Source organism: Prionailurus viverrinus, chromosome B2 (assembly GCF_022837055.1).
Source record: "Prionailurus viverrinus isolate Anna chromosome B2, UM_Priviv_1.0, whole genome shotgun sequence".
Taxonomy (NCBI): domain Eukaryota; kingdom Metazoa; phylum Chordata; class Mammalia; order Carnivora; family Felidae; genus Prionailurus; species Prionailurus viverrinus.
The window spans coordinates 2426587-2436159 of NC_062565.1; the positions used below are offsets into that span (position 1 = coordinate 2426587).

The window sequence follows — 9573 nt, forward strand, 5'->3', positions numbered from 1 at the left end:
GTGTGGTGTGTGCGAATCTAGTTGTGTAGAATCATGAGACACACGTTTGTAATAACATCTCTCCTTCTCCCTTATACATTTTTACATAACTTAAATCTGCAACATATATATATTTTTATAGTACTTTAAGTTATAGCAAGTGTGGACTGAAAGACCCTTATATTCCGATGACTCATGCAAACACAAGGTCCATGATTTGATTTTTCTCACATTAAATAGTAATGATTTACTCTTTATTATAATGTGAACTGTATTGGTATAAGCTATGTCAATTTCCATGAGTATATCATTATTCAAATTATTACTGATAAAGTCTATGACCGTGTGTTTTCATATGATCGATTCAACCCCCTGCCACCTTTTTTTCCTTTTTGAAGATTTCCCTTAAAAAGGCTAAATACTTGCTGTTGACAGGAAACATGTGGTAAGAAAGAATGGACCAAAAAAATGGAAGTTCTTTCACTGGCTTTATCCTGCTGGGTTTCTCTGACCGGCCTCAGCTGGAGCGAGTCCTCTTTGTGGTTCTTCTCATCTTCTATCTGCTCACCCTGCTGTGAAACACAACCATCATTGCGTTGTCCCGCCTGGACCCACACCTGCAGACTCCCATGTACTTTTTCCTGTCCAACCTAAGCTTTCTGGACCTGTGTTACACGACCAGCACTGTTCCTCAGCTGCTGGTTCATCTCAGGGGAGCAGGCAAGTCTATCTCCTTCACTGGCTGTGTAGCTCAGCTGTTCGTCTCTCTAGGATTGGGATGCACAGAATGCATTCTGTTGGGGGTGATGGCATTTGACCGCTACGCAGCCATCTGCATGCCCCTGCACTACACAGTGATCATGCACCCCCGTCTCTGTGCCCTGATGGCTTCTGCGTCGTGGTTCATTGGTTTTGCCAACTCCTCGTTGCAGACGGTGCTCATCTTTCTTGTACCACTTTGTGGGAGAAATAAGATAGATCACTTCTTTTGTGAGATCCCCCCACTGCTCAAGCTTGCCTGTGTTGACACCACTGTGAATGAGTCTGAGCTCTTCTCTGTCAGTGTGATCATTCTCCTCATACCTGTGGCATTAATCACATTCTCCTATGGTCGGATTGTCAAGACAGTGTTAAGAATAAAGTCAGCTTCAGGGCAGAGGAAAGCGTTTGGGACATGTGGGTCCCACCTCACAGTGGTCTCCCTGTTCTACGGCACAGGCATCTACATTTACCTTCAGCCCAGCAGCAACTACTCCCAGGATCAGGGCAAGTTCATTTCTCTCTTCTACACCATTGTCACCCCCATGGTCAACCCTGTCATATATACTCTGCGGAATAGGGATATGATTGGAGCAATGAAGAAAGTGTTCTGTAGGGATATGACCCTAGATGACTGAGGGGAAGACCATTTGACAGAAGACTTTGAATGCCAGGGTCTTTCAGGTTTTTGTGTCCTCCATATTTCCCCTGATAACTCTCAAGGGAAATTCCTTAATTCATTCTTTTATGCAAGTGGGTGCTCAAACTCTAAGTTCATGCATGCATTACAGCCTCCAGAGATGCTGATGTAGTATTCCAAGGCCATCTGCATCATATTAATATTTTTAAAAGTTTCAAAGGATTTTCCTATTTCACCCTCATTTGGGAACACTATTACATTTCTAATTGCAAAGGACAATGACACACACACCCTAAAAACATAGCAAAATAAGAATGGAAACCACCAGTACACTATAATAAATATTGTAGCATTCTCCAGCAATTGCTGGAGCCTATTGCTTATTCTTGCAATTTGATCACGGCTCTATTACAACATTTGGAGCCTCACTGGGTCACAGCTTTTTCCCAGAAGTAGGAGGGCAACTGTAGGAAAAACAAACTTTAGCTGAGAGAAAGCTTGCAAACATCCATCCTGATAAAGCTGGTCACATATCATTCTGTGGTGTAATGTTGCCATTCTGACACTGTTTTCGTTTTGAACACAATTCTTTGTTTTTCAAGTGTTCTTGTTTGAAATTAATATTTATTATTTTATTTTTAATTAAAAATAATTTAATTTTTAATAATTTAATAATTAAAATAAATATAATTTATGTATTATAAAAATAAAAATAATTTTAAAATAATTTAATTTTTATTGTCATTCCATTAGAGTTAACTTACAGCATTATATTATATTACTTTATAGTTTAACGGTACTTTATAAAGTACTTTATAGTACTTTCCTGTGCAATATAGTGATTCAACATTTCCATCATCACAGGTGCTCTCTTTAATCTCCATCACCTTTTTAACCCCTCCCCCAAGCCATCCACTGTGGCACCAGTGAGCCCAGAGGAGGGAAGGGACATTCTCAGTTCATGCATCCCTACCTTCGTAGCCCTGTCCTGGCCTTAGAATTGTCACATGTTAGCATAACGGCAGGGTGTGCAGTGTAGGTGACTGCACTCTGGACATGCCCTCGGCATCCTGCTAAACTCACTCCTGGATCAGTCATCAGAGCGCAATCACCCCTGTAAGTCCCTCCTGTACCTCCTAGTCTGCATATTTTGCCACTACTGTTTGCCAGAGTCCCGCTCTGACCAGGCTCATGGAGGAGGCAGGAACAGGTCATGGACCACTGGCAACCCTACCTTTGCAGGTGACTGCTTTTTGGATGCTTGTTTTGTGACACGGGTGAGAGCTCTCTTTCACTGCTATGGTGTTGTGTCATGTTTGAGCCGTGATGGTGCAGACTGGGAACCACCGTGTGTAGACATGTGGTTTGCAGGGACAAGGGGGGCTGGGTGTCAATGCAGAAAGGAGAGGGTGAACTCCTGGAGATCTGTGGGGTCAGGGGAAGGGCTCCCCTAGGTGGCCTCAGAGACAGGACACTGGCTTCTGGGAGGAGACATTTCCTTCTTTCCCCATGGCCCTTCCTGCTGTTTTGGAATTAAGTTGACATGAGACAGAGTAACAGGAGAAAACAGCCAAAGTTTTATTACCACCACACAGAGGCCCAATCTGGACATTAAGACCCAAAGAAATGAACAACCAGGTGGTTTTTACCCTGTTTACAGAGAGACAATAGATGAGCGTGGAATTGACAGGAGAAAGAAAACCAGTGTTTGGAGCTGCAGTTAGCAGGGAATGAGAAGTGGAATGTGGGCTGAGGTGGTGGGTTAGTAAAAAATAGCAGGTTTATTTCTACAGCCTTCTCAGTTCTAAGGTCCCTATGTGTGGTGATAAGTGGTCATTTTTACTTCTTAGACCTGGGAGGAGACTTTCATTTGGGAGATATTTCCTGCTTCCAGGGGGACAGAGGAGGGTGTGATGTCCTCCCACCTGCTCTTTCCCCAGTAGCTTCTATTCACGGTGATCAATATGCTGTTGAGGTCCACGTTGGGGGGCCTCCCTGGGTTCCCACACTTGCTCCGTTTAAAAAATTTAATTCTATTGGTTTACATTGTTGGGTGGATTTATTTGAACCACTGGAGTGAATGAAATCTATGAGGTCTCTAGGAAGTGTAAGTTCTTCTGATTCGTGAACCTTTTCTGAGAATGGTTTCAACCCCTTTTCAGGATGAGGCTGTTCAGGTGTACTTGTGTGTTGAGTCTCAGAGAAGCATCATGGACATTTCTACTGATTGGGTTATTTGGGATCTCCATGATCAATGGGCTGTCTTGATCAGTGGCCAAAGCCTTTGACAGGGCCCCGTCTCCCTGAATCTGTGGTAGCAGGTCACACATAATGCTTTCTCACATTTGTAAGTTGTCATTTCAGGCACTTGGAAACATGAAATTGTTTTGAAAGACTCTCTTTGGAAAGCTTCTTTAGTAACTTATCTCTAATGAGAACTCAGTTTTAATGTATTTAAAGGAAGCATGTTGACTAAGAATGTGTTCTTTCTAGCTTGAAATCAGCCTCTCCCAGGTTTCACCCTCCCTCTTAGAAAAACCATCTCTATTCCCGCAGAATGATTCTCCTCATAGTCTGCCACAACGTGTTACATTTTGGTTTTCATTTAGGTAGAAGCAATATATATATTAATATATTATTAAACACATACACCCACGGACATGCTCGTGCACAAAATGTGCTCCATATCCAATCACCTGTAGGCCAATCTCTGAACCCTTTTGTGAAGATGATTAGTACAAGAAAATATGTTTCCTTGAGCTTATCCTACTTAGAAGTGCCAGGCTCATACATGATGTATTTCCAATATGTTCTGAAATACAAATACATCCTAGTGTATGTGGTAACAGTATCCCTGCAGATCACATTGAATGGAGAAAAAAAAAAAACCTCTTTCCAGGAGGTGGAGGGAGCAATGGCTGTTGGTAGTATCTGGTACCACTCAAGAGCTCCATGGAACAAACTATACCCCTATAGACACAACAAGCTAAGAAATTTAGAAGTCACCGTGAAAATTCTTGACTCTTTTTCAAATATTAGTTGTCTGTATGTGGATGGGTTTATTTCTGTGCTCTTAATTGTGTTCCTTTGGTGTATGTGTCCGTTTCTTGATCTAGTAACATGCTGTTTTGATTCCTAGATATTTATAATACGGTTTGAATCAGGAAGTAGGCTGCCTGCAGCTTTGTTCTTCTTTGTTGGAATGGCTTTGGCAATTGGGACTTTTGTGGCTCCATACACATTTCAGGATTGTTTCTTATTCTATCTGTGAAATATGCCATTCAAATTTTGATAGGGATTGCATTGAATCTAGAGATGATTTTGAATACTGTGAAAATTTTTCAATCTTAATATTTTTAAATATAATTTATTGTCAAGTTGGCTAACATACAGTGTATCCAGTGTGCTCTTGGTTTCAGGGGTAGATTCCCATGATTCATCGCTTACCTTGCAACACACAGTGCTCATCCCAACAAGTGCCCTCCTCAATGCCCAATTCATGAACACAGGATATCTTAATTCTCTTCAATTTGTTCCATCAACTTATGCAGTTTTAAATGTAGAGATATTTTGCCTCCTTGGTTAAATTTAATCTGACGTATTTTATCGTTTTTGATGCTATTGTGAATGTGGGATAAAAAAAATCTTTTCACGTTTTTGGAAATGGCAAGACTTAATTCTTTTTATTGCTGAGTACTATTCCATTGTGTGTGTGTGTGTGTGTGTGTGTGTGTGTGTGTGTGTATCACAGTTGCTTTTTTTTTAATTTAATTTTTTTTAACTTTACATCCAAACTAGTTAGCATATAGTGAACTGATTTCAGGAGTAGATTCCTTAATGCCCCTTACCCATTTAGCCCATCCCCCCTCCCACAACCCCTCCAGCAACCCTCAGTTTGTTTTCCATATTTATGAGTCTTATCTATTTTGTCCCCCCCGTTTTTATATTATTTTTGTTTACCTTCCCTTATGTTCATCTGTTTTGTCTCTTAAAGTCCTCATATGAGTGAAATCATATGATTTTTGTCTTTCTTGACTGATTTCCTTCACTTAGCATAATACCCTCCAGTTAAATCCACGTAATTGCAAATGGCAATATTTCATTCCTTTCCATTGCCGAGTGATACTCCATTGTATATGGAGGATGTGGTAATATATACCACATTTTCTTTACCCATTCATCCATCGATGGACATTAGGGACCTTTCCATACTTTGGTTATTGTTGATAGTGCTGCTCTAAACCTGGGGGTGCATGTGTCCCTTCGAAACAGCACACCTGTATCCCGTGGATAAATGCCTAGTAGTGCAATTGCTGGGTCATAGGGTAGTTCTATTTTTAGTTTTTTTTGGAACCTCCTTACTGTTTTCCAGAGTGGCTGTACCTGTTTGCATTGCCACCAACAATGCAAAAGAGTTCCTCTTTCTCCGCCTCCTGGCCAACATGTGTTTTTGCCTGAGTTGTTAATGTTAGCCATTCTGACAGGTGTAAGCACCACAGTTTCTTTATCCACTCATTCATCTTCTTACTTCATGCAAATGTTTATGGCCATTTGGGCTGTTTCCATAAATTGGCTATTGTTGATAGCACTGCTATAAACATTGGGGTACATATGCCCCTACAAATTAACACACTTGCATCCTGTGGATAAATTCCTAGTAGTGCTATTACTGGGTCATAGGGTAATTCTATTTCTAATTTTTTGAGAAATCTCCACAGTGTTTTCCAGAGTGGGTACAACAGTTTTCATTTGCACCAGCAGTACAAGAGGGTTCCCTTTTCTCCACATCCTTGCCAACATCTGTTGTTTCCTGACTTGTTAATTTTAGCCACTCTGACAGGTGTGAGGTCGTGTCTCATTGTGGTTTTCATTTGTATTTCCCAGACAATGAGCATATCACATGTGTCTTTTAGCTATCTGGATGTCTTTTTTTGAGAAGTGTCTGTTCATGTCTTTTGCTCATTTCTTAGCTGGATGAGTTGATTTTTAGGTGTTGAATTTGACAAGTTCTTTATAGATTTTGCATACTAACCCTTTATCTCATATGTTGTTTGCAAATACCTCCACCCATTCCGATGGTTGCCTTTTAGATTTGTGATTTTTTTTTCCTTCACTGTGCAGAGGCTAGTTATCTTGATGAGGTCCCAATAGTTCATGTTTACTTTTGTTTCCCTTGCTTTTGGAGACATGTCTGGTAAGAAATTGCTGCAGCCTAGGTTAAAGAGGTTGTTGTCTGTTTTCTCCTCTAGCATTTTGATGGTTTCCTTTCTCACATTTAGGTCTTTCATCCATTTTGAGTTTATTTTTGTGCATGGTGTAAGAAAGTGGTCCAGGTTCATTCTTCTGCATGTCACTGTCCAGTTCTCCCAACACCATGTGCTGAAGAGACTGTCTTTTTTTCCACTGGATATTCTTTCCTGCTTTATTGAATCCACTGAAACTTATGGAAAGCTTAGGAAAGAAATGACGGAAGACACAAAGAAATGGAAAAACATTCCATTCTTGTGGATTACAAGAGCAAATATTGTTAAACTGTAGACACTACCCAAAGCAATCTACACATTCAATGCTATCCCTATCAAAATTACACCAGCATTCTTCACAGAGCTAGAACAAACAATTCCAAAATGTGTGAAACCAGAAAAGACGACAAATAGCCAAAGTAATGTTGAAAAAAATAGATATAGTTGGAGGGAACACCATTCCAAACTTCAAACTGTATTACAACGCTGTAATCATTAAGACAGTATGGTACTGGCACCAACACAGACGTACAGATCAATGGACCAGACTAGAGAATGCAGAAATGGACCCACAAATCAATGGCCAATTAATCTTCAACCTACCAGGAGAGATATCCAGTAGACAAAAGAGAGTCTCTTCAGCAAATGACTGGACTTCCCGTACTATGTTCTGTAAGAGTAATGAGGGTGGGCATCCTTGTCTTGTTCTGATCTTAGAGGAAAAGCTCTCAACCTTTTGCCACTGAGTATGTTACCACGAGTTTGTCATGAATGGCCTTTCTTATGTTGAAGCACATTCCATCTACAACTAATTTGTTGAGAGTGTTTACCATGAAAATATATCATGTTTTCTCAAATGCCTTACTGCATCTACTGAGAAAAACATACGTTTTTTTATTCCACTCTACTCATGTGGTGTATTGCATTGACTGATTTGTGTATGTTGGTTTGTCCCGTTTCCCTACTACATCCCTCTGATCATGGTGTTTGAAACTTTAAATGTGCTGCTGAATTCGATTTATCAATATTTTGTTGAAATATTTTGCATCTATATTTTGCAGAGATACTGGTCTATAGGTTTCCTTGTTTTTGCTTTGTACGATTTATGTGTGTTTTACATAAGGTTAATGCTAATCTTGTGAAATGTGTTTGGAAGTGTTTTGCCTCTTCAATTTCTTTGAAGAGTTTGGGAAGGATTGGTGCTAGTTGTTTTATAAATGTTTATGAGGGAAGAGGTAACTATATTTGTATCAGACAAAATAGACTTTAAGCTAAAAATGAAAACAAGTGAAAAAACTTCAGTATACAAGGGGGTCAATTCATCAAGAAGATATAACAAGGGTAAATATATGGGAACCAACACGGGAGCACCCAAATATATTAGGCAAATGCTAACAGTTATGAAGAGAGAAATAGACAACAATATGATAACAGTAGGGACTTCATACTCTAATATTAACAATGGACAAACATTCTGATTGAAAGCCAACAAGGAAATATTGGACTTGAGCCATAATTAAAAACATTTAATACACATATATGGAAATTTCATCCAACAGCAACGCAATGCATATTCTTACCAAGCATACCAGGAGCATTCTCCAGATAGACCATAAGATAATGTATGTAACAAGTCTTTGCAAATTGTGGAAAATTGCTCTCTTGCAAGTGTCGTTTTTGGTCACACTCCGATGAAAATGAATATCGACAACAAAGGAAAGCCAAGAAAAAAAAGGAAAGCTCAATTTTGCAAAGATGTAAAAATTAAATAATATGCCTTCCCCAAATCAATGGGTCAAAGAAGACATCAAAGGGAAATCAAGAAACATCTTGAAAAAACGAAAAGAAAACACTACTTACCAAATGTATGGGATGCTGCTAAAGCAATGCTAAAGGGAACTTTTACAGCATTTAAAGGACTACAGTAAGACAAAATATTCTTAAATAAATGACCTAGCTTTACTCCTCCAAGAACTAGGAAAAGACAAAAATAAGCTCCAAGTTAGCAGAAGGAAAGAAATCACAAAGATGAGAGCTGAAATAAATGAAATGGACACCATAAAACAATTGCAAATCAACTTAGAAGGAAGAAGAGAACCAGAACTCACTGTACAAATGATCTTGGATTGAGGTCTTCGAAGGAAAGTTAGGTAAGGTTCATTCTACTAGACTAAATATTATTTAGATCATAAGCACTATATAGTCTACTGGTTCAGTACACCGGAAAGAAGTAACATAGCTCCTTTGCAATACAAAGCCAATCACGTGTGAATGGAACACAAATCTTTATGTGATTATTTAGTATCATACTATTCTGATCATATCGGGCTTGCTTCAAATTGATTAAAATTAAGTGATTCGAAGTACATCATGCACACGAGAGTGGAAGTAGCTTCAGGGTAAAGTCTGATGACATTTCCCATGTTGTACACCTTCTATCAACCGCACTCAGATCCATCATCAGAATATAAGCAGAACCCCGAATTCTCCTCCCCCACTTCTCCTTCCAGTCGTGACTCTTCTGGGCAACCACCATTCTGGCTTCCAATACCACAGATTCATTGTGCCTGCTTCTGAATTTCACATGAATTAAAAGTAAATTTTATACCATTCAGTTCTAACAGTATGAACTGTTTTGCAGCTGGCTTCCTTCACTCAGCAGTGTGCTTGCAAGAGGCATTCATGCTGATGTATGTAGCTATTATTTGTTGATTCTCATTATTGTATACATTCCAATAGAGGATACATCATAGTTATTTTTAGATTCTTTTATTGAACCCATATTCTCCCCACTAGAATGTTGAGCTCCATGGAGACAGGGCTGAGTGTTGTGATTGCTGATCACAGTCGAAATCAGTGAAACAATGCCCTAGACAGAGGAGGTGCTTTATAAGGATTTGTTGACTTGAGTGACAACCGGGTTGTAGTCACCCAGAATCTGCAAACCCTGTA

General features: G+C 39.5%; 1 pseudogene; it reads left to right on the forward strand.

Moving 5' to 3' along the window:
• Positions 1 to 434: 434 nt before the first annotated feature.
• Positions 435 to 1376, forward strand: LOC125165882 (putative olfactory receptor 2B8; annotated as a pseudogene).
• The last annotated feature ends 8197 nt before the right edge of the window (positions 1377 to 9573 follow it).